This window comes from Rana temporaria, chromosome 1, assembly GCF_905171775.1.
Source record: "Rana temporaria chromosome 1, aRanTem1.1, whole genome shotgun sequence".
Taxonomy (NCBI): Eukaryota; Metazoa; Chordata; class Amphibia; order Anura; family Ranidae; genus Rana; species Rana temporaria.
Genome location: NC_053489.1, coordinates 135,250,345 through 135,267,703, shown reverse-complemented (window position 1 = coordinate 135,267,703; position 17,359 = coordinate 135,250,345). Strand labels below are relative to the sequence as shown.

The 17,359-nt window shown below is 43.6% G+C and overlaps 1 protein-coding gene across 4 annotated transcripts in view; it reads right to left on the bottom strand.

Moving 5' to 3' along the window:
• Positions 1-17,359, bottom strand: part of FER (FER tyrosine kinase) — a 353,477-nt gene that overhangs the window by 156,917 nt on the left and 179,201 nt on the right. The gene's annotated exons all lie outside the window — the stretch shown is intronic.

Genomic DNA, 17,359 nt, shown 5'->3' with positions numbered 1-17,359 from the left:
ACCACATATCTCTTCTGTGGATGTAGGCTGCCTCAAAACCTTCTGTCTCTTCATGTAATCCCAGACAGGCTTAATGGTGTTGAGATCAAGGCTCTACGGGGGCCAAACTATCACTTCCAGGATTCAATGTTCTTCTCAATGCCGCAGATAGATGACATTGTATGTTTGGAGTCATTGTCATGCTTCAAAATAATTTTGGGACCAATCGCACGCCTCCCTGATTGTATGACATTATGGATAAGTATCTGTCCATTTCTCAGAACTGAGGACACCATTGATCCTGAACAAATCTCCAACTCCATTAGAAGTGCAGTTCCAAACATGCAAGAAACCTCCACCACCTGGTCCTGGAAGTGATGGTTTGGATCCCACAGAACTCTGATCTCAACATTATTAAGTCTGCCTGGAATTACAAGAGACAGAAGGATTTGAGGCAGCTTACATTTACAGATTATGCATGTACCAAAAATGTATGCTGGCTTGACGCCAAAGGGTAGCCCCACTAAAAACTGATTGATTTGGATTTTACTTCTGTTCATTTACTTTCCATTTTGTTAATTGATAAAACGACGTAACACTTCATTCTTTTCACTTTCTGAAAGCATTAACTTGAAGTGGAAGTAAACTCAGCCCGTACAGTCCTTATTTATCATTGAATCAATATTTGCAAACATTACAAAGCACAACACCATGGATAGTCATGCATTTAGAATTCCTAAAAAAACAGTAAATGACCTTTAAATCAAGTAAATCAAAGGCCTCTATAGATGTAGACACTGTGGAATAATTCCTTCATCCTCAAGGTTTACCGCAGAACCACTGAAAAAGCATTGGTGTAGTCAAAGTCAGCTCTCATAGCAAAGCAGCTCCCTATGTTTTTTTCCTCCACAGCACCTGCTATATTTACATATGAAATTCAAAGGCTGGAAGTCTGCCAAGTCACTACTGAAAAGGGGAACAGGGCTTCTGCTGAAAATTTTGAGACTGCATTGCTCTACAGTGACTGCACCTAGAAGGGTCAGTGAGGGCTAGTTTTAGCCCAGCTAAACACCTCTGCTGTGTATTATTGCACCTTATGTGCATTGGTTTGAAGCAATGCCATTCATATAGTTCGGCACCCAAAACACTCACTAATGCACTGTATAACAATAGGACTGCTGGTTTTATTTGTCTGTTCCCATGAGTTAGCAGCCCAATGAAATGCCTCATATACTGCTGGATACAAATATTAAATTCCCTATAGACTGACAATTTATGGTGGAAAAATCACCTTCCTACTCTGATCTGGTTGGTATTTTTATTGGGTAATTTGTACTTTTGATTTGTGGTGTAATGAAATAAAGTTACAACAGTTTCTGTACTTTACCTTGAAAATGCTTAAATTAAATGTTAACAGCAGAAACTACCAGATGTGTCATTTGAACCGATTAATGTATTGCTTTTTAATGCAATCCACACTGGTTTCCATCACAGAACGATCAAAGTAGTTGAAGATACATATACTTAGTCTGAGATAAATATACATATCTTAGTACATATAGGATATTGTTATCTAAAGACTACTACTTAAATAATTCAAACTCCATATTTAGAAGAGCCTTGTTATTTGATTAATGACTGTTGGTAATTGCACACTCACTCCCTGTGAGGATGCCCAACGAATATTCAAATCACTCAGTGTCCTAATAATGAACTCTGACAATCTCAAGTATGGAGCCACTGTGACATTTGACATCTTCAATGTCATGATGCACCGATGTGTGATGACAGTATTTTGCCTTGGCATTGTGAGATGTTCTGACAGTGTTGGTGTTCGACATATTAAAAAGTTATGATATGGTCAGGTCGGTAAAAAGTGAAGCGCGTATTTTTTTATTATTTATAACATTTCAAGAAAACAGGAATAATTCAGCTACTTATAGGTACACTGAAACTTAGGCCTTTAGATTTACATTTGCCTTTTTTATCACGCAGAAATGAAATACCCACTTATAATCTGTTGTGGTGGTTTATAACATTATGATAAACCATTTGAAGGTGATGTACCTGCCTTTGTAAAAGAACTGTCATTTTTCTTTACTCATCAAAACCTAAATAGGGATGCAAAATTGGATTTCATTATTGCATCTGTTGTCTCTAGAACACAAGGCAAAATATGGGAAAATACATTCTGTCTAATGCACTTTATTGCTTTTCTCTCCAAGCTCTTAATGTAATGATCATTCTGCAGAAATCATGCCAATTATAAAGCCATTTATCAGTTATAGTCTAAAAAGTCAGAAACACAGCATAATAATAATAAAACGCTGCTCATCTAAAACCCTGCAGTGCAGTGAGGTGTTAGTAGCTAGGATTTTAGCGTAAAATTTGTAATATACAATTTTAGGACAATAAATGGTACATACTAGGAAAATGTGTCTGGCTAAGCACACGAGAAACACGTTGAAGTTGCAAAGAAACAGAAAGGAGGGAAAGGGATAGGGATAGATGCAGAACATTTTCATGTCTTGGGTACTATTCGCACAGGCATTGGGGGTTATTTACAAAAGGCAAAGCCACTTTGCACTGCAAGTGCACTTTCAAAATACAGTCGCTGTAGCTCTGAGGGGGACATGCAAGGAAAATAAAAAACAGCATTTTGGCTTGCACATGATTGGATGATAAAATCAGCAGAGCTTCCCCTAATTTTAGAGCTTCCCCTCAGATCTACAGCGATCTACAGTGATTGCACTTACAAGTGCACATGTAGTGCAGAGTGGATTTCCCTTTAGTAAATCAACCCCATTGTGTCATGTAGCACATCTCAACAGCAGGCTTCCTGCTGCTTTGACAGCTGTTTGAGAATAGCAAAAGCCAAGAAGCCAAAACACTGCACTCACAGGCTGTTGGCAGCAGCAGCTATTCATGCCGGTTGGCAAAGCCAGCAATCACTGCAGTTGTCTCTCACAGCTCTGACTACTTCCAAATAGGGAGGGCAATTTCCTTGTGATGCATCAGAGCAGGGCACAAGGAGGGAATAAAATGTATTCATTAAGATGGAAGGATACCACCAACTTAGGGAGAACGGAGGGTTTTGGATGCAAAGCAAAGTTATCCTTGAAGAATTAGGAAAGGCTCTTTACAAGAAAGTGCAGTCAACTCTGAAACATATCTGACAGGTGTGATAGGAACCATGAAGGCCATTTTGCAAAAGTGATCACCCAAGGGTAGTTGCCCAAGAGGTTAAAAAAGGGTGCTGTAATGGGGGTCTGATCTGTGAGACACCTCAAATACAAGTTTTTACAAGTGAGAGTGAAGCCAAAAGTTTTTGAAATAGAATGGACGAGGTGTAATTCGGTCCCTTAGCACTACTTAGACCCAAATTTTGGTCAGTGAGTGAGTGCACCGCTGAGTGTGTGTTTACTAAAATTCAGCAGCTACAGTTTTTGTAGCTGCTGACTTAACAAAAAAAATAAAAAAGGACTAGAACTCCGCTTTAAGCATTATGGAAATGACAGAGTTATATTTACCTCGGTTCTTCATGCCATTAAAGCCAGTGACTGAGGAGCAGGATGGAACAGGGGGCTCGGAGTTCAAAGGTCTGGCCTGTTTGGAAGATTTTCATGAGTGAAAACATTTTTGAAGAACGTTTACAAAATAGGAGATAGTTTTATGGCATTTTTATTAATATTTTTTTTTATTGGTAATGCGGCGATCGGTACTGCGACATTATGGAGGACACTTCCGACACATTTTTGGGACCATTGGCATTTTTTTAGCGATCAGTGCTATAAAAATGCCACTGGCAGGGAAGGGGTTAACACTAGGGAGCGAGGAAGGGGTTATGTATGTTCCCTAGGTGTGTTCTAACTGAAGGGGGGGTGGTCTGTAATGAGCGATCACGGTGCCCGGCGGGGAGCGCGCCCGCGTCAGGGGCGAGCGGGCGGCGCGTGCCCCTATTGGCTGCTCGGCGAGAAGCCACCACACACAGACGGATCCTGGACATGGACTTTAAATGCCGTATTCCTCTTGTCATGCCACTCCTGAACAACAAACAACGTCAGAAGTGTCTTACCTGGGCTTAAGAAAAACGGACCTGGTCTGTTGCTCAGTGTTCCAAAGTTTTCTTTTCAGATAAGAGCAAATTTTGCATCTCATTGGGAAACCAAGGTGCCGGAGTATGGAGGAAGAATGGAGAGGCACACACTACAAAATGCTTGAAGTCCAGTGTGAAGTTTCCACAGTCTGTGTTGATTTGGGGAGCCATGTCATCTGCTGGTGTTGGTCCACTGTGCTTCATTAAGGTTCAACGCAGCCATCTACCAGGAGATTTTGGAGCACTTCCTGCTTCCTTCGACAGACAAGCTCTATGGGGATGCCGATTTCATTTTCCAGCAGGACTTGGCACCTGCCCCCACTGCCAAAAGCACCAAAACCTGGTTTAATGACCGTAGGATTACTGTGCTTGATTGGCCAGCAAACTCGCCTGACCTGAACCCCATAGAGAATCTATGGGGCATTGCCAAGAGAAAGATGAGACACATGAGACCAAACAATGCAGAAGAGCTGAAGGCCGCTATTGAAGCATCCTGGTCTTCCATAACACCTCAGCAGTGCCACAGGCTGATAGCTTTCATGCCATGCCACATTGAGGCAGTAATTGCTGCAAAAGGGGCCCAAACCAAGTACTGGGTACATATGCATGCTTATACTTTTCAGAGGTCCGATATCTTTCTATATATAATCCCTGTTTTATTGATTGCATGTAATATTCAAATATTCTGAGATTGTGGATTTGGGGTTTTCATGAGCTGTACCATAATCATCACAATTATGACAAATCACGGCTTGAACTATCTTGCTTTGCATGTAATGAGTCTCTCTCATATATTAGTTTCACCTTCAAGTTGCATTAGTGAAATAAATGAACTTTTGCACGATATTCAAATTTTTTGAGTTTCACCTGTACAAGGACAGGTGTTAAAATTAGGTCATGCATCTGTGTAAGAGAAGCATCACCACTCTGAAGGGTTTGAGAGCTTTGCAGCCCATTGTCAGAGCAAATATTAGCCTGAGCTTTTAGCACCTTTCCCTTGTGCCTGTTTTCCATCATTCCCATCAGTAAGGATATTTCTTTGTGGTGTACTCAGATTAGGGTGAGGAAATGGGGTAGGCGTGTCAACTGTCCTGTGTTTAAGTCCTTGTGGCAGAGTGTGGAAGGAAGTACTTGAGTATCTTATAAAGGCTCTGGGGGTGAAGTGGTGATAATAGCGAGAAATACTATTCAGCGGATGATAATAAGTGTACTGCAAGCAGTGGGGGTCTCATACTTCATAGAAGGCTACAATAATGATCCAATCCCAAAAACAATCTGCCTTACCCTTTCATGTCACTGGTCAGGTTTCACATGTCACAATGGGCATACCCCATGTTGTAAGATAGTAAAGGTAAATTGGGTATCTGGTGGTCCAGGAGCCAATGCCCTTAGTTTGTAATAATGCACATTTGATTGGTCAGTCTTTAGGTAAAAACAAAGTAAGGGGGTGACTGGCCAGTAGAAGGATCTGTGAGCGTATAGCCTTTTAATCCACGAGACAGTCCTGACCCCTTTCTCCCGCCCCCTGCTGGTGACATAACATGGTCAGCATGGAGCCGACTACTTCCTGGTTTTCCTGAATGTACAGCTATTCAGCACATCATCACACCAGAACCTTTCCTAGCTTCCCAGATCGTGCAAAGAGCCTGTGAGACACAGTAGAACTGCCAGGACTACATACTTATGATGAGCTTGACGCCCACTTATATCTTGTAAATGTTTTAAATCTTGCGCAATAAATTATACTGTTTAAATACTACACTTAGAGCGTTGCCTCCCCCTCCCCCCATTTATTTTATATGTTGTGGGGAAGGGCGTGTTGTCAAGGAAGTTATGTCCAAAAGCTTTGCCAGTGTCAATCACTTGAAGATGGCAGCCTATATCTTAAGGTATATGAATATCCAGCCTGTGTTCTGTACACCATCAAGATCAATGCATTTCTTTAATATATACATAAATACTGACAGTCAGACATTCAGGCAGATTCTGGATTCAATGTAGCTTTGCAAACATTAAGATATTTCCAGTAAAAACATTAAAATAAAGACAAAAATCAGTATGTCTAATTATGAGGTCTTTACCTGGGAGTGAAGTGTAAGTACCACGTACAATAAATAAAACCATGAATGAACAATATGAAATACACAATTAAAATTGACTGTACAGCTAAGGAAGGGTTATAGGACTATCTGTTGTTGGCTAATGCTATGGAAATTCTACACTAGATGGTGACGAGTGTGGCAACCCTAAAGAGGAAGTAGAAGGTAAATAATCTAAACAAATAGTAATGCAGTTTAGTTTCATTTTAGTTTGATAGTGATGCAATGATTTACAAATCTCATAATATATTACTCACAATAGAAAATATCTGTAAATGTATACTGAGAAAATGTACCGTTTTAAGAAAAAAAAATTATGTCATCTTGAAACTGATGACAGCAAAATGTCTCAAAAAGATGGGCCAGGTTTACCATGGTGTAGCATCCCCTCTTCTTTTAAAGTGGATGTAAACCCTCACATATACCCAGTGAAGTAAACAGCCACAGAAAATACACAGGGATGAAACAAGTCTCCCTACATAAGTTTTACTTGCTGCCTTTTATTTTTTTTACTATCTGCCGTCTTCATTATTTTATATTTTTTAGAAAGTGCACATTGTGTTAGAGACTTACTCTTCCTGTTCAGCACTGGAAGTGAAGTCTGGGGATACAGCCAAGACTGCTGATTGAATCAAAGGCACTCAAGCCCTCCACATAGGCAGAGACTTGCAAAGCTGTTCTGTGAAAAGATCAGCCCTCTGCTGCTCTATTTATAGCAACCTCCCTCGACACAAATTTCAGGCTGGTTTTATCTTGGTTGATGGAGAACTTGTCAGAAGTTATCATGCTGATAACAGAGCAACATAACAGCAGAAAGCCTGCTTTTGAGATAAATGAGAAAACACTACAGATATATATGTGCGTTGGTCAAATTTCATGAATCAGGTATACATCTATTTTAACCACACACTGTAAATGTCTGGGAACTGAGGAGAGCAGTTGCTGGCGATTTGGGAGAGGAATGTTGTCCCACCCTTGCATGATATCTTTGTCATATTTCTCATTTCAAGATGTACCAAATATTTTCAAATTGGTGTAAGTTCTTCACTGCAGGCATAAAAAGTCAAGCACCTAGACCTTTCTACTACGAAGCCATGCTATTGTCATTGGTGCAGTTTAGCATTGTCCTGTTAAAATATGCAAGGCCTTCCCTGAAAAAGACAGTGGGGGTTATTTACGAAAAGCAAATCCACTTTGCACTACAAGTGCACTTGGAAGTTCAGTCGCTTTAAATCTGAGGAGTAGATCTGAAAGGAGAGGAAACTCTGCTGATTTTATCACCCAATCATGTGCAAGCTAAAATGTTGTTTTTTAATGTCCCCCTCGGATCTACAGCGACTGTACTTCCAAGTGCACTTGTAGTGCAAAGTGGATTTACTTTAGTAAATAACCCCCATTGTCTGGATGGAAGCATATTCTGCTCTAAAACCTGGATATTGAAAATGTTTCCACTTTGCAACAGCTCATTTTAAATTTGCTTTGGTCCAGAGAAGACAGCAGCATTTTCATGAGTATTTCAAATATGGCTTCTTTGCATGATAAGAGCTGTACCTGGCATTTCTGGATAGCATGGTGAACAGTGTTCACAGATATTGCTTTTTGGAAGTATTCCTGAGCCCACACACAGAATCATGCCTGTTTTTAATACAGTGCTCCCTAAGTGCCTGAAGATCATATCCAAATATTGCATTTCAGCCTAATCCCTTGCACAGTTTTCTCCAGATTCATGACATCTTTTGATATTATTTATTGTGGATGATGATATATTTACAGACAAAAAAGGGATTTTTAATACAGCTTACCTGTAAAATCCTTTTCTTGGAGTACATCACGGGACACAGAGCGGCATATTCATTACTATATGGGTTATATGGAGTACCTTCAGGTGTTGACACTGGCAATCTCAAACAGGAAATGCCCCTCCCTATATAACCCCCTCCCATAGGAGGAGTACCTCAGTTTTGTAGCAAGCAGTATGCCTCCCAAAATGGTCCCCAAAAAGAGGGGTGGGAGCTCTGTGTCCCGTGATGTACTCCAAGAAAAGGATTTTACAGGTAAGCTGTATTAAAAATCCCTTTTTCTTTATCGTACATCACGGGACACAGAGCGGCATATTCATTACTATATGGGATGTCCCAAAGCAATGCTCACAATGAGGGGAGGGAGAACATCTCCAAGACAAAAGGATTTAATTTAGAGAAATACTCAAATCATAATAAATCCAACTTAGTTGAGAAAAATAATCTTAAATTTTAAATTTAACTCAAAAAAGAGGAGCCCCCGGATTCCGAGGGTCTCAAACTGCAGCCTGCAGCACTGCCTGCCCAAAGGCTGTATCAGACTTCCTTCTTACGTCCAACTGGTAGAACTTTGTAAACGTGTGGACAGAAGACCAGGTTGCCGCCTTGCAAACTTGAGCCATAGAGATCTGGTGGTGTGCTGCCCAGGAGGCGCCCATGGCCCTAGTAGAATGAGCCTTTAATGATACTGGAGGAGGCAACCCTTTCAAGCCGTAGGCCTGAGTGATTAATTGCTTAATCCACCTAGAAATGGTGGACTTTGCAGCTGCCTGCCCCTTCTTGGGCCCATCCGGTAATACGAACAGCACATCTGTTTTCGGGATCTTCTTTGTAGCTTTAAGATAGGCCTTCATGGCCCTGACGATATCCAAGGTATGCAGCAACCCTTCCTTTCTGGAAGTAGGTTTAGGGAAGAAGGATGGTAATACCAAATCCTGGTTCAAATGAAAACTGGATACAACCTTCGGTAGGAAGGAAGGATGAGGGCGGAGAACGACCCTGTCCTTATGAAAAATAAGATATGGTTCCTTACAGGATAAGGCCGCCAGTTCCGATACTCTTCTTGCGGAAACTATGGCGACCAAAAATACTAACTTTCTTGTCAGTAAAACCAAAGGAATTTCAGCCAACGGCTCAAACGGTTGTTTCTGTAAACTTGACAGAACAAGGTTTAAATCCCACGGGCAAAGCGGGGATTTTAACGAGGTTTAATACGTAAGACCCCTTGAAGGAAGGTCTTAACCAGCGAGTGGGTGGCCAGCGGCCGCTGAAACCACACTGACAGAGCCGAAATCTGTCCTTTGATTGTGCTTAATGCCAATCCTTTATCCACTCCTAGCTGGAGAAAACTTAATACTCTATCGATGGTAAATTTGCGAGAAAGCCATCGCTTGGACTCACACCAGCCTACATAGGCCTTCCAGACCCTGTAATAAATCACCCTAGAGACCGGTTTCCTGGCTCTGATTAGGGTAGAGATTACTTTCTGAGACAGACCTCTACCCCTGAGAATCAGGGATTCAGCTTCCAGGCCGTCAAATTTAGATGCCGTAAGGCAGGGTGGAGGATCGGACCTTGCGATAGCAGGTCTGGCCGTAGAGGAAGAGTCCAAGGGTCTCCCACTACCATCTTTAAGATTAGTGAGTAACATGCCCTTCTGGGCCATGCTGGAGCTACCAGGATGACTGGTATGTGCTCCACCCGGATCCTGCGCCGCAGGCGGGGTAGTAACTGGAGCGGGGGAAACGCATAAAGAAGTTTGAACTGATGCCAAGGGCAAACCAACGCATCGGTTCCGCAGGCCATCGGATCCCTTGAGCGGGACATGAACCTGTCTAGCTTCTTGTTGAGTCTCGATGCCATGATATCCACGTCCGGCACTCCCCATCTTTGGCAGAGTGCTTGAAAGATTTGTGGATGCAGAGACCATTCCCCCGGCAAAAGAGTCTGGCGGCTTAAGAAGTCCGCCTGAAAGTTGTCCACTCCTGGAATGAATATTGCCGATATGCAGGGCACATGAGCCTCTGCCCATAGGAGAATCAAGCTCACCTCTCTCTGAGCGGCTTGACTCCTGGTTCCCCCTTGGTGATTTATGTATGCCACGGCCGTGGCATTGTCTGATTGAATTCTCACCGGGAACCCCTGCAATTTTGACGTCCAAGCCCTGAGGGCTAGTTGAGCAGCTCTGAGCTCCAAGATGTTGATGGGCAACTGCTTCTCTGGCGTTGCCCAAGTACCTTGGCGAGTGCAACCATCCAAAATTGCTCCCCAGCCCGTCAGGCTGGCGTCTGTGGTCACTATCTTCCAAGCCACTGGGCTGAAAGACTTCCCCTTCAGTAGATTCTGAGGGTCTAACCACCAACACAGACTTTGTCGGACTCTTGATGAGAGCGGCAACGGGATATCCAAGGCCTGCGGCCTTCTGCTCCATGCTGACAGGATGGCTGCCTGCAGGATGCGAGTGTGGCTCTGGGCGTATGGTACCGCCTCGAATGTGGCCACCATCTTGCCTAGTAATCTCATACATAGGCGAATAGTAGGTTCCTTCTTGCTTAGAACCAGTAGGATTAATTCCTTGATGGCTTTGACCTTCCTCAGAGGTAGAAACACTCTTTGTTGTTCTGTGTCTAATCTCATGCCGAGATATTCCAACTGCCTTGTGGGCAGGAAAGCTGACTTTTCTCGATTTAGGACCCAGCCGAACTTCGAGGTATTGGACCGTGAGGGCCACTGCTCGCTCCAAGCCGGGAGACGAGTGATGTATGACTAGGAGGTCGTCCAGGTATGCTAGGATCGTGACCCCTTGGATCCTTAGTTTGGCTAGGATTGGAGCTAGGACCTTCGTGAACACCCGGGGGGCCGTAGCCAACCCGAAGGGAAGCGCCACGAATTGGAAGTGACGCGAAGCCACCATGAAGCGTAGATATCTTTGATGTGGCTGATAAATTGGAAGATGAAGGTAGGCATCCTTTATGTCTATGGACGCCATGAAGTCGTCCTTTTGGAGTGTGGTAGCTGCTGACCGCACGGTTTCCATCCGAAATGAGCGGATCTTTAGGTATGTATTTACCATCTTTAGGTCCAAAATTGGCCTGACATCTCCATTGGACTTCGGGATGATGAATAGGTTGGAGTAGAAACCTAGCCCCTGTTCCAGGACTGGTACCTCTACTATTACTTCCTGGGAAAGTAGATGATTTAATGCCGACATTAATGCGGCTCCTTTCTCCGGATCGTTTGGAATCCTCGACTCCTGGAAATGAAGAGGAGGAAACCATAGGAAATCTAATTTGTAGCCCGTGGCCACGGAAGACCGTACCCACTCGTCGGGAATGCTGGCTTCCCAAACCTCTGAAAAGAGTCGCAGCCTTCCCCCCACCTTCGTGGGTGGGGGCGCCCCTTCATAAGGTCGGCTTGGGGGCTGGGTTTGCTGGTTTGCGAACCCACTGCTTTCTGCCTTTAGCAGCCTGTCCTTGTGATTTGCTGTTGAAGCCGAAGTTTGCTTTCGCAGGAGGCCGTCGATACTGTTTGGCATTAGAGGGCCCCTGCCCAGGGGAGTACTGTCGTTTAAACGCAGGCCCCTGAAACTTCCTCTTAGTTGGCAAGAGAGTACTTTTGCCATTTGAAATGGTTTGAATGTATCTATCTAGGTCTTCTCCGAAGAGTCGTCCTCCATGGAAGGGGAACCCTACCAGGAGCTTCTTGCATGGGGGCTCGGCCTCCCAGCTTTTTAACCATAAGAGTCTTCTCATATGGATAAGGGATAACGATAAACGTGACGCTTGCTGGATAGAATCCTTAATTGCGTCTACTGTAAAACATATGGCCCTAGGGACATCCGAAAATTCTTCTGCCTGCTGGGCAGGAATAAGTTTAAGCATCTGCTTAACCTGATCCGATAATGCTTGAGCAACCCCAATCGCAGCCACAGCTGGCTGTACTACTGCCCCTGCAGTAGTGATGGAGTTCTTAAGTAGTGCTTCCAAGCGTTTATCAACTGGATCCTTGAATACCTGTATGTTTTCTACAGGGCATGTTAATGATTTGTTAATACATGAGATGGCTGCGTCCACTGCAGGAGTAGCCCATTTCTTGGAAAATTTATCTTCCATAGGATATAGGGCAGAGAATCTTTTAGGTGGTAAGAAGATTTTTCTGGCTTGTTCCAATCTTGGAACAAAACTCCCTCTGGTAGAGGGTGGATCGGAAATACTGCATTGCTTTGAGGCGCCCTCAGTGAGCCCAAAGCTGAAACCGTAGATACCTGGAGATCTGGTACTGGCAAGTTGAATGTATTATGGACCAAGTCCGTTAAGGCTTGAGTCCACCAGCTCTCCCCTTGGGAGACTGCTCCAGACTCCTCTGTATCCGGATCTTCGATCCCTGAACCTACTTGGTCCTTGGCCAAGAGGTCGTCCAATTCCCCTGAGGAAAGGACCTCCTCTTCTGAGGGTCTGCGCTCGGGCGACGGAGATCTAATCCGTTTACTGCCCCGCATAGCTGTGGCTATCATTTTTCCCATTCTTTTCTCCATCTCTCTTAAAGAGGTGAGTAATACCTCGTCCGTGACCATCTTAGGGTTGGACTGACCCGCGCCAGCTCCAGCCCCAGATCCCGATGGCCCCAAGGCTCCCTGTGGGGAAAGCAGCGGCATAACTTTGTCCGAGACCTTAGACTCTCCGGATGCCATGGTACAATACCGAGGTACACCTGCTACCTATTGGTATTTGGAACTATAAAAGTTAATTGCCCAAACACCTGTTTGGGGGATAAAAAATGCTTCCTCTCCCTAGATGACTTTTTTTTTTTTTTCGTTTTTGTTTCAAATCCAGGAAAGAAAAAACATTCTGTCCCCCTGAGTAGTATTGCAAAGAAAAACTATGAGATGGAAAAGAAAACAGCCTATTTCTAGGCTTGAAAAACAGTCTTCTGAAGACTGCAATATCCTTTCTGGCCCTGTGTGTCCTCGGCGCCCCGTGCTGCCGCTCTGGTCTTTCCTCCCCCGTTCCAAAGTATTGATGAGCTGTATGGAACAAACAAGGAAGGGCCGCCCCTTCCTTAAGCCACTGACCCGCCCTTCCCCCCCCAGCAATCTCAAACAGGAAATGCCCCTCCCGACAGGTTTGGGAGGAAGGGACCTCTCTGCTCCAGCAAACTGCAGCCTGCAGCCTGGAACCACGAGGAGGTCAGCGTTTTGCCTGCTTTGCAGGCTCTGAGGAGGAAGACTGAATGGAGCATCGCCTGGAGGCTTGCAGGTAAGCACAGCTCTCTGACACACACACATATACTTTTATATCACACAGGCCCCACTCAATGCTTTTCCAACACTACAAGGGAGGTCACATCTTATGGGGAATAATACATATAGAGCCATCCTATCTTTATGATATGTGACTAGTTTGCCAGATGCAGTGCATAACTTTAGGCATGTCCCCTGTGACCCCCCAGAAAAAAACCTGCTAAGAACCAAGTTCCGCAAGTTTTCCCCTCACTTACCTGCTCCATGCCGCAGGACTTTGCCAAGCAAGAGGCCCAATCTTCCCCCATCTCGGTGGGGATGTCTAGACCTTCAGGCCCTGGGTTCCTATGAAGGATCCACTGTCCTGGGCCCATATAGCACCCTGGCAACAGAAACATTAGGCACCCAAAGGTTTTCTAAGTTCTGGGCCCAGGGTCCAGCTCTCTAAAAAGAAAAGCATTATGGGCTATACCCCAAGGGTTTGGGGTCCGGTTACTGACCACTTTAGCGCTGAGGCTTTTTTGGACAGAACCGGTAGCTCACCTAATCCCAAGGATGCGGAGGCAAGCTAAACCATGACTAACACCTAAGACACTGGCGTAAAAACTGAGGTACTCCTCCTATGGGAGGGGGTTATATAGGGAGGGGCATTTCCTGTTTGAGATTGCCAGTGTCAACACCTGAAGGTACTCCATATAACCCATATAGTAATGAATATGCCGCTCTGTGTCCCGTGATGTACGATAAAGAAATTAGCAATTTTACATTGAGGAACTTTTTTCTGTAATTGAAAATTTTTAAAAGCATCTTTACCTCTGAGACATGGACTCCGATAGGCTCCTTTCATATCCAATCAAGTTACTGATCTGTTCCCAATTAACCCAATTGGCAGCAAAATGTTCTTCCAGCTCTTGCTTGTTGGTACCACTTACTTTGCCAGGTTTCTGTTGCCCTGACCCAACTCTTTTGGGTAGCTCCACTGGTTTGCTTCCTCACAACCCCCCGTCGCCACATTTGGCACCTTTCTGGGTTGAGCGGGTACCCGTTTATGACACGTACCCTTCCCCTGCCACCGAGCCAGTCACAAAGAGCATCGTGCTTCGCGCATATGCAGTATAGTACCGGCTGTGGAGCCGCATTCTAAGACTAACCTATCTAGCCCTGTAAAGAAGCAAATTGGTATACATACCTTTTCTGAAGCCGATCTTTCCCCGCCTCAGCGGCGGAAACTCTGCTGAGGACACAGCCAACAATGGCTGATGAAACGAATGGGGAGTGACATCACCCACAGAGTTACAATGGGGCTTCCGTTGTCAAATGTGTTCTCTGCACCCACCTCCACAGCAAAGCCGTGGCTTACAGCTCAGAAAGGGTATGTATACCGATTAATTCTTTACAGGGCTAGATAGGTTAGTGTTACATTGTGGATATCTGTAGATGCAGGGATTCTATATTTAGGGTAGATTTCTACTTTAAGTCTACCTCCCTGTTAAAAGTGAAAATGCTGAAATACTCCTCTACATAAACGTATCTTTGTTTATTAGCAGCCGCCCACTTCCAAGTTGAATGACACCTTGTTTCAGCAGCGAGGCAGCCATGGCCACACACACACACTGGACTACATAAGGTGCTACTATCACAGAGCATGGCTTCAGCTTCTGGCAGAGATGACACACAAAAATGCTGTGTAACATGTGTGCGCTGCTCCAACCTTCTTACAGGCTACTGCTGCATAGTAAGCATCAGACCATGTGAAAGCATTTTTCCTTTTGTTCACTTTATTTTGACTGCATTGCTTTGATTGGTTTTTGTTTTTTGGATTTCATTTGCAATGATGGGCTTCAGGGATATCCCTGCTGAGCTATCTATGTGGCATAATCCCTTGTTTGGAGAACTATATACATTCGAGGATAGTATATTTTGGAAGCAAAAAGGAATAGTAGCTCTGGAACAGGTATACCAAAGTGGGAATATATGCTCATTTGATTATTTGAAAACACAATATAAACTAGTCGATACATTCTTTTATAGATTTTTACAGTTAAGACATGCGTTAAGTGCCCAATTTGGTAGTAAAAATATAAATATATCTAGATTCCCCCTTATAGGAATTATGAGAACTCAAGGACCAAAGGGATTAGTATCCAAGCTGTACACATATTTTATGCAGGCCAAGATACAGGACTCTCCGCTTCAGATTAAGAGGAAGTGGCAAACGATATGTCCATCTATGACGGATGAGATTTGGGGGGGAAGCCTGCTAATCACATTTGACAGTATGACCTGCAAGCAATAATAGATTGATACAGTTTTACATAATACACCAGGTTTATCTTACACCGTATAAACTAAGCCTGATGGGGAGAGTAGTAAACGCGGAGTGTGCAAGATGTCACCTACCACGGGCTGACTTAGAGCACATGATGTGGTCTTGTCCGGGCATCAGTAGATATTGGATACAGGTTTTGGATATATTATCAGAAGTAGTGGGAGGATGTGTCCCATTTAATCCAGAAGTATGTCTATTGGGGTTAATCAAGAGTCAGAGGTGGAATGTATATGCTAAGACTTGTTTACAAGAAACTTTATTTATGGCCCGCAAACAAATTGTACTTGGATGGATGCAACCTACTCCTCCTTCAAAGGGACAATGGCTTGGGGCGGTAAATCAAATTCTTCCATATGAGAAACTATTGTACGAGCATAGAGGGACACCCCAGAAATATTATAGAATTTGGGATGAGTGGGTAAACTCTGGGTCAACTATTAGTGGTGAATAAGTAGAAGAGGGGCACTAATAGAAGGAAATTTTGATTATTGGAAGTCAGTAAAGAGGAGGGAGGGGCGCTGCAACCAGGGTAACGGGGAAGTTTGTCTTTTATTGTTTTGTTTCCTTTCCTTTTCCTGTTGTTTTTTTCTTTTTCAAGGTGGAATGTAATGTTTAATGACACGTTTTCTGTTGATGTGGTTGTATTGATGAAATGGGAAAAGATTTAATGAAGAAATATAATATTGACAAATGTAGACATGTGAAAGAATAAAATAAAAACGTATTAAAAAAAAAAATGCTCGGCAAACAATGCTTGGGTGTATACAAGTCGCAATGTTTCTGGTAGGTTTGCAGTTGCGCCATACTCTCCATTTCCCGATGATGGATTAAACCGTGCTCTGTGAGATGTTCAAAGCTTGGGATATTTGTTTAAAACCTTAAAGGGGTTGTAAAGGTAAAAAAAAAAAAATCCCCTAAATAGCTTCCTTTACCTTAGTGCAGTCCTCCTTCACTTACCTCATCCTTCAATTTTGCTTTTAAATGTCCTTATTTCTTCTAAAAAAAATCCTCACTTCCTCTTCTTCTGTCGGTAACTACATGCAGTAATGGGAGGCTTTCTCCCTGGTGTGGAGAAAGCCTCTTGAGGGGGCGAGCAGGAGGGTCAGGACGCTCTCTACATTGCAGATAGAGAAAGGAGCTGTGTGTTAGTGGGCGTCCTGACACTTCTGCTCGTCCCCTCAAGAGGCTTTCTCCACACCAGGGAGAAAGCCTCCCATTACTGTGTGTAGTTACAGACAGAAGAACAAGCAGTGAGGATTTCTCAGAAGAAATAAGGACATTTAAAAGCAAAATCGAAGGATGAAATAAGTGAAGGAGGACTGCACTAAGGTAAAGGAAGCTATTATGGGGAATAGTGATAGGCGGAACACAAATTTTCCCAGCAGGGCCTCTGTTCAGTGTTCCACCTATCACGGATGTTCTCTCGTCCGAGGATGAGAAGGCATCCGTGATAGGAGGAACACAGAACAGAGGCGCTGCTGGGACAGTCTGAGAAGGCATGGCTTTTAAATCATGGACGCTCGCCGCAGACGGAGACTGTCACCGGCGTATAAGATGACCCCCGACTTTGGATGCAAGTCGTCTTATATGCCGGAAAATACGGTATTTATTTGTAAAGAAAATTGAACAATTTATAATTTTCCTTCCACTTCACAATCATGAGCAACTTTGTGTTGGTCTATCACATAAAATCCCAATAAAATACATTTACGTTTTTGGTTGCAATATGACAATTTCTTTTTCAAGTGGTATAAATTCTTTTTCAAGGCACTGTATATTTTTTCAGGCTTTTCTCTCAAATTTTTCACCCAGTAAGCC